The sequence below is a fragment of the Pipistrellus hanaki genome (assembly GCF_964339955.1).
Source record: "Pipistrellus hanaki genome assembly, chromosome: 2".
NCBI lineage: Eukaryota > Metazoa > Chordata > Mammalia > Chiroptera > Vespertilionidae > Pipistrellus > Pipistrellus hanaki.
In genome coordinates, this window is record NC_140504.1 from 66,265,968 (window position 1) to 66,291,669 (window position 25,702).

General features: G+C 38.0%; 1 long non-coding RNA gene across 6 annotated transcripts in view; it reads left to right on the top strand.

Moving 5' to 3' along the window:
• LOC311617600 overlaps window positions 1-25,702 on the top strand; it is a 1,721,005-nt gene that overhangs the window by 217,475 nt on the left and 1,477,828 nt on the right. Inside the window, exon 1 of one of the 6 annotated variants that reach the window (XR_014794133.1) lies at window positions 18,736-18,775. The exons of the other annotated variants lie outside the window; for them this stretch is intronic. This is a non-coding gene — a long non-coding RNA (uncharacterized lncRNA). Of the gene's footprint in view, window positions 1-18,735; window positions 18,776-25,702 lie in introns of those variants that run through there. 6 annotated transcript variants of the gene reach the window in all.

A 25,702-nucleotide genomic window follows, 5' to 3' on the forward strand; every position in this document is an offset into this window, starting at 1 on the left:
CCTGGCTTCCCAAGGCCTGAGCTGGTCACCCAAATGGCCTCTTATTCACCTTATTTAAGAGTACTCCATTTTCTCTCTCTTTTTTTTTTGTTAGTCCTCAACCAGATCATATTTTTCATTGCTTTTTATGTTTGTTTGTTATGTTTTTTTTATTGTTTTTGTTGTTGTTGTTAGAGAATGGAAGGTGGAAATATGGAATGGACAGAGGAATAAAGGAAAGGAAAGAGAAAGAGAGAGAAAGAGAGGGAATCATCCAAATAACAGACACTTTCTGGCACATGCGCTGATGGGCCCTGTTATCAAACCTGAAATCCAGATAAATGTCTTTGTCTAAGAATTTAACCAAAGATCTTTCCCTGCTCAAACAGATGCCCTAACCACTTAGTGACTCCTGTCAGGGCAAGATTACTCCATTTTTTGCACAAAACTACCTGAGGTACTTAGCCTCAGCAGCTTCCAGCATAAAACAGAGCATCATTCCAACTCTATGTGTGGAGGTTGTGGACAGTCCCTCCTGGTAACTCCTCAGCTTTAGGGTGTCCTTTGATCTCAGGGACAGCTGGCAGCCTTATTTAGCCAACCAACTGCCCTGTGGTACACAATGTCCCCAATGCTCTAAGTCTGGTGGGTGATTCATATCCATATACACAGCAGCTGGAAGAGAATCCAACAGCAGCTGGAAGAGAATCCAACAGTCCCTTTGGTAGCCTCAGGATGTCTAAGCGGCCATTCACATCATGGCCACCATAGTTATGAACCTCTGTGTTAGTGAGATGTTGCTTTTCCTTTCTTTTTTTAATCATTAAAAAATAAAACAGTCAAATTTCACTGGAGCAATATTTGCCTTCAGTCACATTAATACATTTATTAAACCCCTTCTATTTGCTCAGTTGAATAGGAAGTATTAGAGGAGGGAATATTTTAAAAACCCTCTAATTTTAAAGAAATGATAATGATGAGGGAAAGAGGTTTACACAAGGAAACCGTAAAAAGTTACGTAGTATATAATGCACCCAGAGTGGAACTGTTATTTCCTGGGTGTCATTACTATGAGAATGGAGTGCGATGGAGGAGCTGCCATGGGTAGAGGATTTGGAGAAGTGGGGTGTTGTCGTGGGAAATTGCTTTCTTCTTCAGCAGGTAAGAGAAACACAACCAAAGGAGCAGACAGGCTCTGCACCCATTCGAGTAGCCACCAGAGACTGACTTTGTGACAAGAGAGTTAATCACTTAGGATAAATGTTACTGGCAGTTTTACAAGCTTTTTGCTTTAGTTTGAATATTGTGCCTGTGTAATTCAGTGTGATATTGAAAGAAAGTGAAGGGATTAGTCGTAAGTTGGGGTGGGGTAAGTGTAGGTGGAGGTTGTCAGAGGGAAGAGGGAATGGGGACAGAAGGATACAGAGTGTAGATGATATTTAATTGAGTTGTACACTTGAAATCTGTATAGTTTTAGGAACCAATGTCACTCCAATAAATTCAATATTTTAAAGAAAAAGAAAGGCCTTGTTTATACTGTGGCTTTGAGCCACACTTTGAATTCATATTTTCAAACAGGAGAGGACATTGGAGGGAGAATCCTGGGGTCCAGGATGGGGCACGAAGGAGGACAGAAACCTTGAAGAGGGGCAGGGACAGTGAAGACCCAGTGAGAGAAGGAACAGAATCCAAGATTTTCATGGAGAGGGGATCTGACCTTAGGTCTAGGATGGTGATGGGAAAGGCCAGGCTTGCCCTTGAACCTTGGCCTTTTTCACCTCCCTGATTGGGGTCTTGGCTGAGTCTCAGGGAATATGGATGAGTTCAGGAATCTGAGGGTCTCCCTTCAGTGGCCACATTGGCTGGGCTGGGAGCAGGCGTCAGTGGCCAGAGTTCCAGAGCACAGCCTGCAGCATGGATGGAAGGTCCAGCCTGTGGTGAGCGGCAAGGCAGAGTTCAGACTGTGAGGCTGATGGCTCCTCCAGACACTGCCTTGGCTGAGAAGGCAAAGGCAGCCCCTTCGTGGGCACAATGTTGCTCCTATTGGTGCTACTGTTGCTGGGCTGGGCGAGCCTAGGTGAGGGGCAGGAACCTGGCTCTGAGGGCCCGAAGGTTGTGCACTATGCCTGGCTGGCCCCTCACTTTCCTGGAGAGGAGGGTGGCCAGTGCTGGAGCATGGGCCCTGCATGCCTGGCGCAAAAGTGGGAGATCCTGGGGGTACTCACAGCCTTCCTCCCTCCTTTCGCTCCCTCCTTTCTTCCCTTCCTTCCCTCCCTGCTTTTCTTCCTCTCCCTCCTTTTCACTTTCCCTGGAATAGCCAGCTCATCTCTTTCTCCTGCTTTGGGCCTCCAGAGCAGGCACAAGGAAGACTCCACAGGATACACCTCCCTAGATAGGGTGGCTGTTTCAGGATGCATGGGCCCTGCACACCTGGGCGAGAAAGTTGGAGGCCCACTGGTGCTCAGGTCCTTTCCTTCCTTTCTTCCTTCTCTTCCCTTTCCCCTTCCCTTCCCTCTTCCCTTCCCTCCTCTCCCTCCTCTTAGTAGTCCGCTGATGACAGCAGGCTCATCTCCTTAATCCACTCTCCACCTCTAGACCCAGACACCAGGAAAACTTCACACAGCGCACCTCACATGGAAATTAACTAGAGAGAAAGTGCATGATCAGAGGCACGTGGGTGTCAGCTGTCAGGGTTCCTTCTCTTTAGCACCCCTCTTCACTCCTAGGCACTTAAATGCACTGGGGATGAAAGGGGAAGGGCAGTGAGAGAGCCTTGTGTCTTTAGATGGAAGTGTGCATTTTGGCAAAGTCTGCAAGATGGTTATTATTTTTTTTTTTCTGTTTGCCCTCCCACATGAACATAGGAGGTAAGGGATACATACCTGATACAATTAAGTTTTATTTCCAACACACCATTTAATCAGAAGAATTTTTGCATATCTTCCTCCATTTTTTAAATTTATTAAATCCTAGAAATAGACTTCCTGGAAACTCTCCCAACCTCCCTGCCCCACCAACCACTTTAATAGAGTCCAAAGAGCACATTCAAGTTTCTCTCTGTTTGGGGGAACCGTTTAACAGCAATGGATTTCACTTAAAATAAGAAGACAATTTGCAGTCAAGTGGAACTTTGTGTTTTTCTTCGCTAAAGGCTTTTGGTCCCAAGCTTTTGGAAACCTTTAAAAAAAAAAAAATGTGTGCTTCATCCTACCTGGTTTGCTCAGTGGATAGAGCATCAGGCTGCAGACTGAAAGGTCCAAGATTCCGGTCAAGGACATGTACCTTGCTTGCGGGCACATCCCTTGTAAGAGGTATGTAGGAGGCAACTGATTGATGTTTCTCTCTCATCAATGTTTCTAACACTCTAGCCTTCTCCTTTCCTCTCTGTAAAAAAAAAATTAATAAAACATTTGTAAAAACAAAACAAAACCAAACAAAAAATGTGCGCTTCATAAAAAGTAAAAAAATTGTGATTTTTTTTTGGTGGGTCTCTATAGGCTATGCCTGTAACATTTCAGACGAGATCGGGCGCGTTCAGGGTGGTATGGCCGTAGATTGCCTGTAACATTTCATATGCAAAGACCCTTTAGTAAACTTTTTATAAGACGCAAATTGAGTTTGAGTAACTGTAACAAGCAATTGTTATATTTAATTCTAGAATTTGAACTTTATTACATTTAAACTGTGGGCTCTCCTTCAATATATACAGGCATACCTCATTTTATTGTGCTTTGCTTATTACGCTTCATTGATGTTGCCTTTTATACTAATTGAAGGATAAGTCCTCCATCAGCAAAAAGATTACAACGTATTTTGTTGCATTACCCATTTTGTTGTGGTGGTCTAGAACCGAACATGAAACATATCTGAGGTATGCCTTGTACATGGTAAACTTTCCCAGACCCCGAGAACACCAGTTTTCACAAAAAGAAGGTCATGATAAAAGTTACACTAAAATTCAAGCCAAATTTTAACAATGTTTTAGGATTGTAATGGCTTTTTTGAGGCACTAAATTGGCTATAGCCTCAGTTATTTAATCAAATCCAGAATCTCTGAAATCAGCCTTTTATATTTTTTCCCCTTGCAGTATAGGTGGGACTATGAATAGGGTGGATTTCATTCCCAGGATTGTTGTGTCACATGACCAAAGAGATTTTCCTTGGTGTGATTAAGGACCGCAAACAGTTGACTTTAAGAATAAGAGAGAGTCTTGGGAGAGGGGCCATTTTGTCTCAAAAATTAATACAGAAACACTGAAACCTAGAGGCTGAGTCAAATAAATGCTTGTATAAATACAAGTGTAGACAGGCAGAGAAAGTGAGCAGAGTGATCCCACCTGCTTGAAACCACTTTTGTGGTTTATGACACAGAGAAGCAATGGGTCACTGGGAATTTAAACACTGTGCTGACTACCCTACAGGAAACAAATGTGCCAGGCAGAACAGTAGGGATCTTAAGCCAAGCCCCTTGAGTCATTGAAGCTCTGCTGAAGTTAACAAACTTTAATACTTCACTTTTTAATTTTATTTTTACTTAAGAAACTAATTTTTTTTCCTTTCTTTTCTTTTTATTATTTTAAAATTATTATTGCTATTATTTTGCCATTTTTAAAGTTTTATTTTATGTTATTTTTATTTGTTTATTTTTTGGCCTAATGTTCTACATTCTATTTTTTCTTTTTCTTTTTTTTATCATTATTTTATTCTAACTCAATTTTTCCTTTATGCCAACACTTTCTTTCTAACTTTCCCCTTTTTTATTCTTTTCTCTTTCCCTGTTCCTATTTTAGTTTTTTTCCAATCCTTTTCTTTTTTTTTTTTTTTTCCCCTCCCTGGTACAAATTGATTTTACTCATATATCTAATTTCCTTTCCTCTGCTTCAAGTCCATGAAAACTTCTATTTTCTATTTCTTCACCAATTTTTTCTTTTTCCTTTTTTTCTTTCTTTCTTGTTGTTTTTGTTATTCTTGTTTGTTTATTGTTTTTGTTTTCTTTTTTTATGCTTCTGTTTTTCCTCTCCTCACTTGTTATCATCTTCTACTAATAGCTTAATTAGTTTCAATCACAAACTCAGGCCTACCTGCTCTCTATTCTTCTTTCCCAAAACTAGATGAATACATAGATAGATATATTAAAGAAAGGAAAAATGTGCCATATATTGTATATATGTAACATTTGGAGAAGAATAAAATAAAGAACACTTGAAAAAATATATTAAAATATATCCTATATAATAAAGAGGTAATATGCAAATTGATCATCACTCCAACACACAAGATGGCTTCCCCCATGTGGTCAAAGATGACTGCCTCCATGTGGACACAAGATGGTCACCACAAGATGGCTAGCATATATATTGTCCCCCTTGCAGGCCTGGTCCCTCCCAACTGTCCTCTCCTGCTGGCCTGATCACTCACAACTTCCCTCCCCTGTTATCTTTCTAATATAAAATTATATATTAAAATAAGAATATATTTTAATATATAATTTTCAATTATTTTTTATTTTATTTTATTTTTCAAATATTTTGTTCTTGCCCTAACTGGTTTGCATCAGTGAATAGAACATCATCCTATCGACTGAAAGGTTCCAGGTTTGATTCTGGTAAAGGGAATGTACCTTGGTTGTGAGCACATCCTCAGTAGGAGATATGCAAGAAGCAGCAGATCAATGTTTCTCTCTCATCAATGTTTCTAACTCTTTATTCCTCTCCCTTCCTCTCTGTAAAAAAGTCAATAAAAAGTATATTTTAAAAAGTTTTGTTCTTTAGTTTTCTTCTTATACACTCATTCTCTTTCTACCTCCTCTATGTTGAATATTGGCAATTCCCCCATTCATTCAATTTCTTGACCTTACCTTTTGGAAATGAGCTCTGCATCTTCAGATTCAGCTTCCCTCCTTCTTTTCTGGGTGTTTGTTGTTTGCACTTTTGGGATTAGTTGTTGGCTTTTTATAGTTTTCTCACCATATACATATATTTTTTCTTATTATTTTTTATTTCTCTCTTATCTTTTTCCCCCCCTCATATCATTTTAGCACACTTTTATCTCCCATAATTATATTTTCTCTGGTAGTCACATTTATTTGTGGTTATTGGTGTCATAAATGCATCTGTGTTTTGTGCTTTCTGTGCTGTGTATTGTACAGTTGTATATTGAACCTTTAAGTCAATGTGGTAGATTGTGAGCCACATAACCAAACATCATGAGAGGGGTGGAAATGGGGAGACAAAGAAACAGCCCCCATCAGACAGAAATGGAGGAGTCACTGGAAAAGGAAGTAAATGAAATAGAGGCAAGCAGTTTGCCACAGAAATAATTCTGAGCAATGGTCATAAGGATGTGGAAAAGGATGGAAGACAAATTCAATGACATGTGTAAGAACCAAGAGGAAATGAAGAAGAATCAAAAAGAAGAATGATATCACTGCAACAAAGAACACAACAGAAAGTATCAACAGTACACTAAAAGAAGCTGAGGACTGCATCAGTTATCTATGAGACAAGGCAGGAAAAAATACCTAAGCAAAGCAGCAACTTAAAAAAAAAATTAAGAAATAGGAGGAGAGCCTAAGAGAGCTTTGGGACAACACAAAACAAAACAACATCCACATAATTTGGGTGCCTGAAGGAAAGGAAACTGAGCAAGGAATAGAAAACCTCTTTGAAGAAATAATGACAGAAATCATCCCTGATATTGGGAACAAAAAACTCACCCAATTCCAAGAAGTTCACAGAGGCTCAAACAAGATGGATCCAAAAAATATGGACACCAAGACATATTAAAATTAAATTGGCCAACAACAAAGTAAGAATCTTAAAGGCTTCCAGAGAGAGACAGGAAGTTACTTATAAGGGATTTCCGACCAGACTATGAACTGATTTCTCAACAGAAACACATCAGGCCAGAAATTAGAAGATGGCGGAAGAATAGATGGGCGGATTCTGAGCCCTCTCCCGAAGCAGAAAGAGAGAGCAACTGAGGGTCTTGTGCTGTGAGTGTTTACTGGCAAGCTGGGAGACAGCGAACACCAGAAGAAACTGCTGGGGGGCTGCTGACAGAGGTGCCCCTCACAGGGAAGCACCCACGCGGGCTGTGTCCCTGCCCGGAGCTAGCTACCGGCTTGGACTGGGAAACCTCGCCATCTTGAGAGGAAGATAGGATCGTGTCAGAGGCCTGAATATCCACAGCCGCAGCGACCACCAAGCATCTGTGACCCCCAGAACGCGGATCCCAAGCGGCGCGAACACTTGCCCTCACAGGATTGCCCCACTGCTCAGCGAAAAGGTCAGATTTCGTGGGGAGAGGGTGGAGAGCGCTCGCGGCGAAAACAAAAAGCCTGTGCGCACAGAGCGCGCTCCCGGAAGTTGGAGGGCAGGGGTGGTGATTACAAGTAGAAGCCCCCGCTGTTGGGCGGTTGTCACCCTTGAAAGTGGATGGGGCTCCTAACAGGGGAGATATCTAAAGAGCAACACATTTGGATCCGGCTCGGAGGGATATCGGAGAGTTGCGGGAGATTGCAGTTGCTCGGACCTGCCCCCTCCCCCCCTCCATAGTTCCAGCTTCAGAGAGGACGGAAAAAAAAAAAGCTGGAGAGGCTTTAGAGTCTGGGAAGTCAACCTAGAAACACTGCCCCCAGAGGCTAATTCACAAATTGACTCTAGTGTAATAAAAACAAAGCAAAACCTGCCTAAAAATCAGGACTGGATCATAACAATAGAGGAAGCGAATGACCTTCATTACTGCTAATTTTAATTAAATTTTAAAATTTTATTATTTTTTTTAATTTTTAAATTTTTGTTTTTTACTTTTGTTTTCATTATTTGCAATGTTTACTCAAGAAACTATTTTTTTTTCTTTTTCCTCACTTGATTTTATCTTGATAATTATTACATTGTATATGTAATCAACATTATTACTACTACTAATTTACCTTTTTCATCTTATTTTCTTTTGTTTATTTTTATTATTTTTATTCCATTTGATTATATATATATATATATATATATATATATATATATATATATTTTTTTAATTTCAGGATTACTGTTCTACAGTCTTTATCTATCCTTCTTTCTCCAACGCTTTATTCTATCTCAACCCTACCTTTATGCCCTCACCCTCTTTCCAATCTTTTCCTTTGATACCCTGTTTATCTTAACCCTTTCCTGCTCTAGATTTCCCCCATTCCATCTGTCTACCCCCTCCTAAAATTTCACCCTACTTGTATATATCTAATTTCCAACTACCTGCTCCAAACCCATTCACACCTCCCTCGCAGTTGTCCTAAAAACAAAACAAAACAAAAAAAAACAAAACAGTCTTACTCTCTAACTCTTTGAAGTTGTATGTTGAATGTTAACTTTACTGAAGTTGTATGCTTTTCTTTTATAAGATTGATTTGCCTATGCTTTTTGTTTGATTGTATGTTTTTGTTAGCTGGGCTCTAGTCACCCTTATTGGTGGTTATTAATATCGCAAACACATTTCGATTCAGTGCCTTGTGTGTTGTACCTGGTTGTGTTGTATTTTGTGCCTTTAAATCAAAGCAGGAGAGAGAGAACTACACAACCAGACATCATAGATCATGGGGAGACCAAAAAACAGCCCGCATATGAAAGAAAAGCAGGCTTCACCAGAAAAGGAAGTAAACGATATAGAGGCAAGCAACCTACCAGAGCAAGAATTCAGAGTAACGATCTTAAGATGGCTAAAAAGAATGGAAGACAAATTTGACAATTTGAGTAAGACCCAAGAGGAAATGAAAAAAACCCAAGAGGAAATGAAGATGACTCAAGATGAAATGAAAAATGACATCGCTACTATGAAGAACTCAATAGAAAGCATCAAGAGCAGACTAGAAGAAGCAGAGGATCGCATCAGTGAGCTAGAAGACAAGATGGAAAAAAATACCCAATTAGAGCAGCTTCTAGAAAAAAAAATTAAAAAGCAGGAGGAGAGCCTACGGGAGCTTTGGGACAATGCAAAACAAAACAATATTCGAATAATAGGGGTTCCGGAAGGAAAGAAAACCGAGGTAGACATGGAAAATGTATTTCAAGAAATAATGACAGAAAATTTTCCTGAGATAGAGAAGAAAAAACCCACACAACTCCAAGATGCTCGCAGAGTCCCAAGCAAAATGGATCCCAGAAGACCGACGCCAAGACATATTATAATTAAATTGGCAAACACCAATGACAAAGTTAGAATCTTAAAAGCAGCCAGAGAGAGACAGAAAGTAACATATAAAGGAACCCCCATCAGACTAACAACTGATTTCTCAACAGAAACTTATCAGGCCAGAAGGGAATGGGATGAAATATACAAAGTCATGCAAAGAAAGGGTCTGAATCCAAGAATACTGTACCCAGCAAGACTATCAATCAAAATTGAAGGGGAAATCAGGAGCTTCACAGACAAAAAAAGACTAAAGGAATTTATCTCCACCAAACCAGCAATGCAAGAAATGCTAAAAGGTCTACAGTAAAAATAAATAAATAGGAAGCGAAGAAGGAACACAGGGGTATAGAATAAAAATGGCATCAAATGAGTACCTATCATTAATAACATTAAATGTAAATGGTTTAAATGCTCCAATCAAAAGACATAGGGTAACAGATTGGATAAGAAAACAAGACCCATACATCTGTTGTCTACAAGAAACCCACCTCAGAAAAAGAGATGCACACAGACTGAGGGTGAAGGGATGGAAAAAGGTTTTCCAGGCAAATGGAAATGAAAAGAAAGCTGGGGTAGCAATACTTATATCTGACAAATTAGATCTCAGAGTGAAGGACATAACAAGAGACAATGAAGGCCACTTCATAATACTAAAGGGAGCAATCAAACAAGAAGAAATAACCCTGGTAAATATATATGCACCCAATACGGGAGCACCCAAATACATAAAAAAACTGCTGGAGGACATTAAGGGAGAGATTAACAGCAATACAATCATAGTAGGAGATTTTAATACCCCACTGTCACCCTTCGACAAATCATCCAAACAAAAAATCAGCAAAGAAATATCAATCCTAAATGACTCACTAGACCAGATGGAATTAATTGACATCTTCAGAACATTCCACCCCAAAGCCACAGAATATACATTCTTCTCAAATGCACATGGGACATTCTCAAAGATAGACCACATTTTGGGACATAGGCAAAGTCTCTTCAAATTCAAGAAGATAGAAATCATATCAAGTGTCTTCTCAGACCATAATGGCATAAAACTGGAAATTAACTACAATAAAAATAATCCAAAGAAATCAAACACATGGAGACTAAACAGCATGTTATTAAACAAGGACTGGGTTACCAGAGAAATCAAGGAAGAAATTAAAAACATCCTGGAAACAAATGACAATGAAAACACAACAATCCAAAATCTATGGGACACAGCAAAAGCAGTTTTGAGAGGGAAGTTCATATCTCTACAAGCTTATTGCAAAAAACTAGAAAAAAGTGTAACAAATGATCTAACTCTACAACTCAAAGAGTTAGAAAAAGAGCAACAAGAAAAGCCCAGTGTAAGTAGAAGGAAGGAAATAACAAAAATCAGAGCACAGATAAACGACATAGAGACCAAAGAAACAATACATAAGATCAACAAAACCAAGAGCTGGTTCTTTGAAAGGATAAACAAGATAGATGGACCTCTAGCCAGACTAACCAAGAAACAAAGAGAGAGGACCCAAATAAACAAAATCAGAAATGAAAGAGGTGAAATAACAACAGACCCCACCGAAATACAACGGATTGTTACAAAATACTATGAACAACTCTACTCCAACAAACTGAACAACCTGGAGGAAATGGACATATTCCTAGAAAAATATAATCTTCCAAAACTCAATCAGGAAGAATCTAAAAATCTCAATAAACCAGTGACTTGGGAAGAAATTGAAACAGTCATCAAAAAGCTTCCAGCAAACAAAAGCCCAGGGCCAGATGGCTTCACAGGAGAGTTTTACCAAACATTCAAGGAAGAACTAAAAACTATCCTCCTCAGACTATTCAAAAAAATCCAAGAGGAAGGAACACTTCCAAATTCCTTCTATGAAGCCAGCATCACCCTAATACCAAAACCAGATAAAGACAACTCAATGAAAGAGAATTACAGACCAATATCTCTCATGAACATAGATGCTAAAATCCTCAACAAAATTCTAGCAAATCGACTCCAGAAGAGCATCACAAAGATCATACACCACGACCAAGTAGGATTTATTCCAGGAATGCAAGGATGGTACAATATCTGCAAATCAATAAACGTGATACATCACATAAACAAATTGAAAGATAAAAATCATATAGTCATATCAATTGATGCAGAAAAAGCATTTGATAAAATCCAACACCCTTTTCTGATAAAAACTCTTAACAAGGTGGGAGTACAAGGATCATACCTCAACATAATAAAAGCTATATATGATAAACCCACAGCCAACATTATACTCAATGGGCAAAAACTAAAACCATTCCCTCTAAGAACAGGAACAAGACAGGGATGCCCACTCTCGCCACTCCTGTTTGACATAGTACTGGAAGTACTAGCCATTGCAATTAGACAAGAGGAGGAAATAAAAGGCATCCAAATTGGAAAAGAAGAAGTAAAGTTATCCTTATTTGCCGATGACATGATATTGTACATAAAAAACCCAAAAGACTCCATTAAAAAACTAATTGACTTAATAAATGAATTTGGTAATGTAGCAGGATACAAAATTAATGCCAAGAAATCCATGGCTTTTCTATACACCAACAGAGAAACTGCAGAAACAGAGACTAAAAAAGCAATTCCATTTACCATCTCACCAAAAAAATTAAGATACCTAGGAATAACTTTAACTAAGGAAGTAAAGGACCTATATGGGGAAAACTACACGACACTGAAAAAAGAGATAGAGGAAGATGTAAGGAGATGGAAGAACATACCATGTTCATGGATTGGTAGGATCAACATCATCAAAATGTCCATACTTCCTAAAGCAATCTATAGGTTCAATGCACTCCCCATTAAAATACCAACGACATATTTCACCGACCTAGAAAGAACTCTCCAAAAGTTCATTTGGAACAATAAAAGACCCCGAATAGCCACAGCAATCCTGAGAAAGAAGAGTAAAGTAGGAGGGATCTCAATACCAGACTTCAAACTATATTACAAAGCCACTGTTCTCAAAACAGCCTGGTACTGGCACAAGAACAGACATATAGATCAATGGAATCGAATCGAGAACCCAGATATCAACCCAAATCACTATGCTCAACTAATATTTGACAAAGGAGGCACGAATATACAATGGAGTCAAGACAGTTTCTTCAATAAATGGTGTTGGGAAAATTGGACAGACACATGCAAAAGAATGAAACTAGATCACCAACTTACACCATTCACAAAAATAAACTCAAAATGGATACAGGACTTAAACATCAGACGGGAAACCATAAAAATACTAGAAGCATCCACAGGCAGCAAAATCTCAGACGTATGCCAAAAGAACTTCTTCACTGATACTACCCCTAGGGCAATGGAAGCTAAAGAGAAAATAAACAAATGGGACTACATCAAAATAAAAAGCTTTTTTACAGCAAAAGAAACCATCAACAAAACAACAAGAAAGCCCACAGTGTGGGAGAACATATTTGCAAACGATACCACTGATAAAGGTTTAATCTCCAACATCTACAAACAGCTTATACAACTAAATAAAAGGAAGATAAATAATCCAATTAAAAAATGGGCAATGGACCTAAATAGAACATTTTCAAAAGAAGACAGAAGGAAGGCCAAAAGGCACATGAAAACATGCTCAAAGTCACTAATTGTCCGAGAGATGCAAATCAAAACAACAATGCGGTACCATCTCACACCTGTCAGAATGGCCAACATCAACAAATCAACAAACGACAAGTGTTGGCAAGGTTGCGGAGAAAAAGGAACCCTCGTGCACTGCTGGTGGGAATGCAGACTGGTGCAACCACTGTGGAGAACAGTGTGGAGTTTCCTCTAAAAACTGAAAATGGAACTCCCATTTGACCCAGTAATCCCACTCCTAGGAATATATCCCAAGAAACTAGAAACACCAATCAGAAAGGATATATGCACCCCTATGTTCATAGCAGCACAATCTACAATAGCCAGAATTTGGAAACAGCCTAAGTGTCCGTCAGCAGATGATTGGATCCAAAAACTTTGGTACATCTACACAATGGAATACTATGCGGCCATAAAAAATAAGGAATTCTCATCATTTGCAGCAAACTGGATGGAATTGGAGAACATCATGCTGAGTGAAATAAGCCAATCAATGAAAGAGAAACACCACATGACCTCACTCATTTGTGGATAACAAAGAGCATTATAAACTGATGAACCAAAAGATAGATATAGAGACAGTCTATCAACAAGTAGACTGTCAAATTACAGCGGGGAGGGGAGGAAGATCTGGGGGAGATAATAGATCAACCGAAGGACTTTTATACATGCATATAAGTATAACCAATGGACACAAAACTCTGGGGAGGGAGGGGATGTGTGGGAGGGAGGGTGGGGGGCAAAAAAAAAAAAATCAATAAAATATATTAAAAAAAAAAAAAAAAAAGAAACACATCAGGCCAGAAGGGAATGGAATAAAATATCCAGTAAGGTTATCAATCAAAATTGAAGGTGAAATCAGGAACTTCACAGACAAGAAAACAACTAAGGGACTTTATGATCACCAAACCAGTAATGAAAGAAATGATAAAGGGACTTCTATAAAAAGAAGAAATAGAAAGGAAACAAGGAACACAGGAATAAAGAATAAAAATGGATATAAACAATTACTATCAACAATAACTTTAATTGTAAATGGATTAAATCCTCCAATCAAAAAACATAGGGTAGTTGAATGGACAAGAAAACATGATCCATATATCTGCTATCTACAGGAGACACATCTCAGAAAAAAGAATTCATAAAAACTATGAAAGTGATGGGATGGAAAAAAAAATTCAAGTGAATGGAATTGAAAAAAAAAAAAAAAGGTGGGGTAGCCATACTTATATCTGACAAATTAGACCTCAAAATGAATGCCATAACAGAGATAAGGAAGGCCACTTCATAATACTGAAGGAACAATTCAAGAAAAATATATAACTTTAGTAAACATTTATGCACCCAATATAGAGGAACCCAAATACATAAAAAAAAATTTTTTTTGGATGATATCAATGGAAAGATTGACAGAAATACAATCATAGCGGGTGACTTTAATACCCCACTAATACTTTGGATAAGTCCTATAAACAAAAAAAAAATCAGTAAAGAAACAACAATTCTAAATGACTCACTAGATCAGATAGAATTAATTGACACCTTCAGAACATTTCACCCCAAAGCCACAGAATATACATTATTCTTAAGTGCACATGGGTCAGTTTCAAAGATAGACCATATATTAGCACACAAAGTCTCTTCAAATTCAAGAAGATAGAAATCATAAAGCATCTTCTCAGATCACAATGGCATAAAATTAGAAATCAACTACAATAAACACAATGAAAAAAATGAAACGCTTGGAGGCTAAATAGCATGCTATTAAACAATGATTGGGTTACCAAAGAGATCAAAGAATAACTAAAAAGAATACTGGTAACAAATTACAATGAAACACAACAATCCCAAATCTAAGGGATACATTGAAATCAGTCTTGAGAGTGAGGTTCATAGCTCTACAGACCTTCTTAAAAATAAATAAATAAATAAATAAATAAATAGTAATAAATTAATTAACCCTACAATTTAGAATTAGAAAGAGAGCAACACGAAAAGACCAGTGTAAGCAGAAAGAAAGAAATATTAAAAATAGCGGAAATAAATGCTGTAGAGACCAGAGACACAAAATGGTGGAAGACTAGATGGACAGGTTCTGAGCCTTGTCCCCAAGCAGAAAGAGAGAGCAGCTGAGAGTCATGCTGGGAGTGTTTGTTAGCAAGCTAAGAGACAGGTGAACTCCAGGAGAATGTGGGGGGCTGCTGATCAGGGTGTCCCTGACAAGCACCCATGGCAGTGATGGGTTCCCTCCCAGAGCTACCTACAGGCTTGGATGGGGAAATCTCGCCATCTTTAGAGGAAGAATGGATCTTGCCAGAGTCCTGAATATCCACAGCCACAGGAACCACCAAGCAGCTGTGAGCCCCAGAAAGCTGGTCCCAGGCAGCTCAAACACTTGGACTCAAAGCAGCACATAACCTCACAGAGAAAAGGTCAGATTTCGCTGGAATAGGGAGTCTCCATGAAGACAGAAGCCCGAGTGCACCATGTGCACAGAAACTGGAGGACTGGGGCTGTGTTTACAAGGGGAAGCCCTGGGCTGTTGGGCTGGTGTATCCCCTTGTGGTTGAACAGGCTCCTAATGGGGGAGATATCTAAAGAAAAACACGTTTTGATCTGACATGGAGGAATATCCAGAGAATTACAGGGGAGTTTAGTCGGCTCAGACTTGTCCCCCAGCCTGCACAGATCAGTGTCACAGAGAGAGAAAAAAAAAAGCTAGAGAGACTTTACAGCCCTGGAAGTCAACCCAGAAACACTGCCACCCAGAAGCTAAGTCACAAATTGACCCTAGTGTAATAAAAAATCAAAGCAAAGCACACTTAAAAATCAGGACCAGATTACAACACTGAGGAGCAGTGAAAAGCAGGGAATTGCAATACTGTCTGGACTGGGAAACAGGCATGCCAAAAAGAGTGATAGAGGAAGTGAATGACCTTTCCTACAGCACATTTTATTTTATTTATTTATTTATTTATTTATTTATTTGCTTTTATTTTCACTATTTGCAATATCTACTCAAGAAACTACTTTTTCTTTTGTTCTCACTTGATTTTACCCTTTTAATTAATACATTTTTATTTGTAAATAGCATTATTATTACTATTTTACCTTTTTTATATTATTTACTTTTGTTTATTTTTATTATTTTTTTAGTGTCATATTACTTGCTCTTTATTTTACTTCAGGATTAGTGTTCTACAGCCTATTTTTACCTATCCTTCACCAATGCTTTATTTTATCTCAACCCTACCTTTATGCCATCACTCTATACCTCACCTTTCCTGTTTTGGTGTCCTGTTTATCTTAACCTTTCGTGCTCTAGATTTTCCCTATTATTTCTGTTTACCCTCTGCTAAAATTTCACCCTACTTGTGTATATCTAATCTCCAACCCCTTGCTCCAAGCCCATACACACCTCCCTTTTTGCTGTCCTAAAACAAAACAAAACAAAACAAAAAAAAAGTCTTTCTCTCTATCCTTTTGTAGTTGTATGTTGAATTTTAACTATATTGAAGTTTATGCTTTTTTTAAAGATTGTTTTGCTTATTCTTTTTGTTTGATTGTATGTTTTTGTTAACTGCGTTTTAGTTAGTTTTTACTTCTGCTTTCCCTTTCCTTCCTTGATATTAGTTGGTGTTGTAAATTGTATTAATCTCCGGATACTTGCTGCTGGCATTTGCTGTGACTAAGGGTTGTTCATTGGAGTTTCCTTCCCATATATATATATATATATATATATATATATATATATATATAGTTAGTTCCTCATTTCTCTCTTAGTATTATTCTAGTTTCTCTCTCTTTTTTCCCCATTCTCCTCCCAATTTCATTTTGCCACTCTTTTGTTTTTCTTCTTTTTCTCTTCTATCTCTCCTACACCCCCCCGCCCAAACCAATTTGCCTTTCTCTAATGGTCACCTTTATTGGAGGTTATCAATATCGCAAACACATTTCTGTTCAGTGCCTTGTGTGTGGTACCTGGTTGTGTTGTATTCTGTGCCTTTAAATCAACACAGGAGAGAACTTCATAACCAGACATCTTGAAAAGAGAGACCATGGGGAGACAAAGAAACAGCCCACATATGAAAGAAAAGCAGGCATCACCAGAAAAGGAAGTAAACAAGTTAGAAGCAAGAAACCTACCAGAGCAAGAATTCAGAGTAATGACCATAAGATGGCAAAAAAAAAAGAAGAAAAAAAAAAAAAGGAAGACAAATTTGACAATATGAGTAAGAACCAAGAGGAAATGAAGAAGAACCAAGAAGAAATGAAAAATGACATCACTACCGTAAAGAACTCAATAGAAAGCATCAAGAGTAGACTAGAAGAAGCAGAGGATCACATCAGTGAGCTAGAAGACAAGATGGGAAAACATACCCAATTAGAGCAGCTTCTAGAAAAAAAAATTTAAAAAGCAGGAGGAGAGCCTAAGGGAACTTTGGGACAATACAAAGCAAATCAATATTAGAATAATAGGGTACCAGAAGGAAAGGAAACCGAGGAAGGCATAGAAAACCTGTTTCAAGAAATAATGACAGAAAACTTGCCTGAGATAGAGAAGAAAATACACAAATCCAAGAAGCTCACAGAGTCCCAAGCAAAATGAATCCCAAAAGACCGACACCAAGGCACATTATAATCAAATTGGCAAACACCAATGACAAAGTAAGAATCTTAAAAGCAGCCAGAGAGACAGAAAGTTACATATAAAGGAACCCCCATTAGACTAGCAAATGATTTCTCAACAGAAACTCATCAGGCCAGAAGGGAATGGAATGAAATATATAGTCATGTAAAGGAAGGGTATGAATCCAAGAATACTGTACCCAGCAGGGCTATCAATCAAATTTGACAGTGAAATCAAGAGTTCACAGACAAAAAAAAAACCAAAAAAAAAACAAAAAAAACTAAAGGAATTTATCACCACAAAATCAGCAATACAAGAAATGCTAAAGGGTCTGCTGTAAAAATAAAAAAGAAATAGGAAGCGAAGAAGGAACACAGGGGTATAGAATAAAAATGGTGCCAAATAAGTACCTATCAATAATAACTTTAAATGTAAATAGATTAAATGTTCCAATAAAAAGACATAGGGTAATGGATTGCATAAGAAAACATGACCCATATATCTTCTATCTACAAGAAACCCATTTCAGAAAAAAGACACACACAGACCAGGGTGAAGGGATGGAAAAAGTTTTTCCAGGTGAATGGAAATGAAAAAAAGCTAAATTAGCAATACTATATCTGACAAGTTAGGTCTCAAAGAGATAATGAAGGCCACTTCATTGTACTAAAGGGAACAATCCAAAAAGAAAAAATTACCCTGGTAAACATATATGCACCCAATACAGGAACACCCAAATACATAAAAAATAAAAAATAAATTAAAAAAAACTGCTGGTGGACATTAAGGGAGAGATTAATAGTAATATAATCATAGTAGGAGATTTTAATACCCCACTATCATCTTTGGACAAGTCATCTAAAAATATCAGCAAAGAAACATCAATACTAAATGATGCAATACACCAGATGGAATTAATGGACATCTTCAGAACATTTCATCCCAACGCCACAGAATATAAATTCTTCTCAAGTGCACATGTATCATTTTCAAAGATAGACCACCTGTTTGGATATAGGCAACGTCTCTTCAAATTCAAGAAGATAGAAATCATATCAAGCATCTTCTCAGATCATAGTGGCATAAAATTGGAGATCAACTATAATAAAAATAATCAAAATAAATCAAACACATGGAGACTAAATAGCATGCTATTAAACAAGGACTAGGTTACCAGAGAAATCAAGGAAGAAATTAAAAACCATCATGCCAACAAATGACAATGAAAACACAACAATCCAAAATCTATGGGACACAGCAAAAGCAGTTTTGAGAGGGAAGTTCATATCTCTACAAGCTTATTCCAAAAAAAAAAAAAAAAAAAAAAACAGGAAAAAATGGTAACAAATTATCTAACTCTACAACTCAAAGAGTTAGAAAAAAGAGCAACAAGAAAAGCCCAGTATAAGCAGAAGGAAGGAAATAATAAAAATAAGAGTGGAGACAAATGACATAGAGACCAAAGAAACAATGCAAAACATCAACAAAACGAAGAGCTGGTTCTTTGAAAGGATAAACAAGATTGAAGAACCTCTAGAGAGGCTAACCAAGAAACACAGTGAGAGGACCCAAATAAACAAAATCATAAATGAAAGTGGTGAAATAATAACAGACCCCAATGAAACACAAAGGATTGTTATAAAATACTATGAACAACTCTATTCCAACAAACTGGACAACCTGGAGGAAATGGACATATTCCTAGGAAAATGTAACCTTCCAAAACTCAATCAGGAAGAATCTAAAAATCTCAACAGACCAGTGACTTTGGAAGAAATTGAAACAGATAACAAAAAGCTTCCAGCAAACAAAGCCCGGAGCCAGATGGCTTCACAGGAGAGTTTTACCAAACATTCAAGGAAGAACTAAAACCTATCCTCCTCAGACTATTCCAAAAAATTCAAGAGGAAGGAACACTTCCAAACTCCTTCTATGAAACCAGCATCACCCTAATATCAAAACCTGATAAAGACAACACAATGAAAGAGAATCACAGGCCAATATCCCTCATGAACATAGATGCCAAAATCCTCAACAAAATTCCAGCAAATCAGATCCAGCAGTACATCAGAAATATCATACACCATGGTCAAGTAGGATTTATTCTTGGAATGCAAGGATGGTACAATATCCACAAATCAGTAAATGTAATAACATCACATAAACAAATTGAGAGATAAAAATCATATAGTCATATCAGCTGACGCATAAAATACATTTGTAAAAATCCAACACCCTTTCCTGATAAAAACTCTCAACAAGGTGGGAATAGAAGGATCATACCTCAACATAATAAAAGCTATATTTGATAAAACCACAGCCAACATCATACTCAATGGGCAAAAACTAAAACCATTCCCTCTAAGAACAGGAACAAGACAGGGATGCCCACTCTCACCACTCCTGTTTGACATAGTACTGGAAATACTGGCTATTCAATTAGACAGGAAGAAGAAATAAAAGGTATCCTAATTGGAAAAGAAGAAGTAAAATTGTCCTTATTTGAGATGACATGATAATGTACATTAAAAAACCAAAAGTCTCTATCAAAAAACTGATAGATTTCATAAATGAATTTTGCAATGTAGCAGGATACAAAATTAATGCCAAGAAATCTATGGTATTTCCATACACCAATAGTGAACATATAAAAACAGAGACCAAAAAAGCAATCCCTTTTACCATCGCACAAAAAAATTAAGATACCTAGGAATAAACTTAACTAAGCAGATAAAAGACCTACACATGGAAAACTACATGACACTGAAAAAAGAGATAGAGGAAGGTGTAAACAGATGGAAGAACATACCATGTTCATGGATTAGTAGAATCAACATCATCAAAATGTCCATACTTCCCAAAGCAATCTATAGGTTCAATGCACTCCCCATTAAAATACCAACAGCATATTTCACTGGCCTAGAAAGAACTCTCCAAAAGTTCATTTGGAACAATAAAAGACCCTGAATATCCACAGCAATCCTGAGAAAGAAGAATAAAGTAGGAGATATCTCAATACCATATTTCAAACTGTATTACAAAGCCACCGTTCTCAAAACAGCCTGATACTGGCACAGGAACAGACATACAGATCAGTGGAATAGAATAGAGAATCCAGATATCAACCCAAATCACTATGCTCAATTAATATTTGACTAAGGAGGCACGAATATACAATGGAGTTAAGACAGTCTCTTCAATAAATGTTGTTGGGAAAATTGGACAGATACATGCAAAAGAATGAAATTAGATCACCAACTTACACCATACACAAAAATAAACTCAAAATGGATACAGGACTTAAACATAAGAAGGGAAACCATAAAAAGACTAGGGGCATCCACAGGCAGCAAAATCTCAGACATATGCCAAAAGAACTTCTTCACTGATGCTGCCCCTAGGGCAATGGAAGCTAAAGAGAAAATAAACAAATGGGACTACATCAAAATAAAAAGCTTTTTTACAGAAAAAGAAACCATCAACAAAACAACAAGAAAGCCCACTGTATGGGAGAACATACCCTGTTTCCCCGAAAAAAGACATCCTCCGAAAATAAGACCTAGCACATGGAAAGATAAGACATCCCTGAAAATAAGACCTAGCACAACTTTGGGAGAAAAAATTAATATAAGACACTGTCTTATTTTCAAGGAAACAGGGTATTTGCAAATGTTATCACTGATAAAGGCTTAATCTCCAACATCTACAGACAGCTTATACAACTTAATTAAAGGAAGATAAATGATCCAATTAAAAAATGGGCAATGGACCTAAATAGAATCTTCTCAAAAGAAGACAGAGGAAGGCCAAGAGGCACATGAAAACATGTTCAAAGTCACTAATTATCCTAGAGATGAAAATGAAAACGACAATGTGGTACCATCTAACACCAGTAAGAATGGCTATCATCAACAAATCAGCAAAAGACAAGTGCTGGCGAGGTTGCAGAGAAAAAGGGACTCTCGTGCACTGCTGGTGGGAACGCAGACTGGTGCAACCGTTTTGGAGTGCAGTATGGAGTTTCCTCAAAAAACTGAAAAAGGAACTCCCATTTGACCCAGTAATCCCACTCCTAAGAATATATCCTAAGAAACTAGAAATACCAATTAAAAAAGGATATATGCACCCTTATGTTCATAGCAGCACATTTTACAATTGCTAGGATTTGGAAACAGCCTAGGTGCCCATCAGCAGATGATTGGATCAAAAATCCAGGGTACATCTACTCAATGGAATACTATGCTGCCATAAAAAGAAGGTATTCTTATCATTTGCAGAGACCTAGATGGAATTGGAGAACATTACGCTGAGTGAAATAAGCCAGTCAATGAAAGAAAAACACCACATGATCTCACTCATCTATGGATAATATGGATAATAAAGAACATTCTAAACTGATGAACAAAAGGATAGATATAGAGACAGTAAAAGAAACAGGCTGTCAAAATACAAGCTAAAAAAACTCAACCAAGAAGAATAAAACTTGAATAGGCCGATAACTACTGAAGAAATCAAAACTGTGATCAATAATCTTCCAGCAAACAAAATTCCTAGTCCAGAATGCATTCAGAGAAGAATTAAAACCTAACCTCCTCAGACTATTCCAAAAAATCAAAAGGAAGGCACACTTCTAAGCTCTTTCTATGAAGCCAGTATTACCCCAATTCCAAAACCAGATAAAGACACCACACAAAAAAATAGAACTACAGGCCAATATCCTTGATGAATATAGATGCTAAAATCCTCAAAAAAAAAAAATTAGGAAATCAGATTCAATATTACATTAAAAAGATCATACACCAAAACCAAGTGGGATTTATTCTGGGGATGCAAGGATGGCACAATATCCGCAGATCAATAAATGTGATACATCACACAAACAAATTGAGAGACAAAAATCACATAATTATATCAATTGATGCAGAAAAAGCATTTGACAAAACCCAACACATATTTTTTTGATAAAAATTCGCAGCCAAAGGTGGAATAGAGGGATCGTATTGCAACATAATAAAAGCCTTATATGACAAACCTACAGCCAACATCATAGTCAATGGGCAAAAACTAAATCTATTTCCTCTACAAACAGGAAAGAGACAGGGATGCCTATATTCACCACTCCTGGTCAATAAAGAACTGGAAGTGCTGGAAGAAATGAAAGGCATCCAAATTGGAAAAGAAGTAAAACTGTCCTTATTCACAGATAACATGATACTGTACATACAAAGTCTCAAAGAATAAAAAATTATAAGAACAACAAACTTCTAGACTTAATAAATGAATTTGGCAATAGAGCAGGATACAAAATTAACACCCAGAAATCTATGGCCTTTTTATACTCCAATAATGAACACACAAAGAAGAAACTAAAAAAAAAAAAAAAAAAAAAAAAAAAAAAAAAAAAATCATATTTACTACTGCACACACACACACAAAAAAATGAGATACCTAGGAATAAACTTAACCAAGGAGGTAAAAGACTGTACTTGAAAAACTACAGGGCATTGAAAAAAAAAGAGATAGAGGAAGATATTAATAAATGTGTTCATGGATTGGTAGAATTAACATCATTAAACTGTCCATACTACCCAGAGCAATCCCTTGAAAATACCAATGGTATTTTTCAAAGACCTAGAATAAACTATTCAAAAATTTATTTGGAAAAAAAAAAAAAAAAGACCGAATACCCACAGAAATCCTGAGAAAGAAGAACAAAGTTGGAGGGATCACAATATCAGATATCAATCTATGTTACCAAGCCACATTTCTCAAAACTGCCTGGTACTCATAGAACAGACATAGAGACCATTGGAACAGAACAGAGAACCCAGAAATTGACCCAATACATTATGCTCAATTAATATTTAACAATGGAGGCAAGAGGATACACTGGAGTTAAGACAGTCTTCAATAAATGGTTCTGGATAATTTGGTCAGATACATGCAGAAAAATTAAACTCGATCACCAACTTACACTATAAACAAAAACAAACTCAAAATGGCTAAAGTACTTAAATGTAATATGGGGAACCATAAAAATCCTACAAGACTCTATAGTCAGCAAAATACCAGACTTATGATGTATCAATATCTTTACCAATACAGTTCCTAGGGCAATGGAGACTAAAAAGAAAATAAACAAATGGGACTACATCAAAATAAAAGCTTCTGCACAATAAAAGAAACCATTAACAAAACAAGAAAGCCCACTGTATTGGAGAACATATTTGTCAATGCTAGTTCAGATAAGGTTTTACTCTACAAAATTTACAGAGAACTCATACAACTTAACAAAAGGAAGATAAACAATCCAATAAAATAAATGGTCAAAGGACTTAAATAGACATTTTTTTAAAAAGGACATACAGAAGGCCCAGATACATATGAAAATTCCTGCAGTCTTTTTTTTTTTTTTAATATATTTTATTGATTTTCCACAGAGAGGAAGCAAGAGGGATAGAGAGCTAGAAATGTTGATGAGAGAGAAACATCGACCAGCTGCCTCCTGCACACCCACTGCCGGGGATGTGCCCGCAACCAATGTACATGCCCTTGACCAGAATCGAACCGGGGACCTTTCAATCTACAGGCCAACTCTCTATCCACTGAGCCATACCGATTTCGGCTCCCACAGTCTTTTCAAGCAAGGTTTCAGGAATCAAGAAGGGCTGTTCATAAATAGAGAGAGACTAGATAAGAAGTATAAATTTAGAAGGCACTGGGGGAATTTGGAAGGCCCTTCTCTAGCAGAATGGGCTCTCAGAATTCCAGACCCATGGCTTTTTGTTCAGACATTTTTCCCTTTAACAAAGCAGATATACATATCAAAGGTAAGGTTTGGTAAACAATAAAGGATTATCAGGTTAGGGGAATTGTCCTCAGCTGTCTGTTTGGCAGTGGGAATAATACGCAGCTCTTCAGGCCTGTGAAGATGTCCATCAACCTCTAAAAACAAGGTTCCTGTTTTTAAGTAGGTTAGAAAGAACTGCTAGAATGGTACTTTTGGGGATAGGATTTCTGTTTATCATTGTTAAGATCATGTATAATAAACACTCAATGTGCCAAAGTCACTGTATAGTCATAGAATTCAGAATTTATGTTGTTTCAGTGTATTAAGTTAATAACCTATAAAAGAAAAACAGAATAGATGCCTTATGCAGTTGAACTATGTTAATCCTATCTAATAAAGAGGGAATTTGCAAATTGGCCCTCATACTGTTGCAAAGATGGGGGCACCCACAGTCAATGAGGGAATATGCTAATTGACTGCCTGGACCTCAAAGATGGCAGTGCCCACAGCCCATAAGGAGGTACTATGATAACTGACTGCCATGCCCTGAAATATGGCAATGCCCATAGCCACAAAGTGGCGACACCCAGTTCCCTGAGCCCCACTAAGGCGGCAGGAAAGTGGCAAACACAGGCTGCACCTCATGCCTGTCTCTGGAGCCCTCCAGTCCCCTCAACCCCAAGCACCCAGGCCCAGCCTGAGCTATAGGCAAGCCTTGGGTGGCATCTTCCCAGCTTCCAGGGCCACCAGAAGCTCAATAACCAGGGCCAGCTGAGGCTTGCGCTACCGGCAGTGACAGTAGCAGAGGTGTGATGGGGCATCACCTTCTCCTGATTGCTGGGTCACCTCCTGCCCCTGAGGGGTCTTGTACTGTGATAGGGGGAAGGCTGAGTTGAGGGACACCCTCTAGTGCAGGGGTCCTCAAACTTTTTAAAGTGGGGGCCAGATCACGGTCCCTCAGAGAGCTGGAGGGCCGGACTATATGAACTACTAATTCCTACTGTAACACCTTGGCTGCGCTCACTGCCCAAAAAACCTGGCGGGCAGGATCAGACTCCCCTGGGGGCTGCATGTGGCCCGCGGGCCGTAGTTTGAAGACCCCTGCTCTAGTGCATAAACTTTCACGCACCAGGCCTCTAGTTGTTGCATAAAAACCAGTGAATTTCTGTATGTTTAATATCCAATATAATAAAAGCCCAGCTACTGAAATGGTGGACCAACCAGAACGACCAGAGACCAGAATGACCATGGTCCCTGGTCAGCCACCAGCGAGTAGTTAGGGGTGATCAGGCAAGCAGGCAAGCATTTAGGGATGATCAGGCAGGCAGGCGAGTGGTTAGAGGTGATTAGGTTGCAGAGTGGTTAGGGTCAATCAGGCAGGCAGGCAAAGTTGATTAGGGGTGATCAGGCAGGCAGACAGGCAGAGGCAATTAGGGGCGACAAGGCAGGCAGGTGAGTGGTTGGTGATGATAAACAG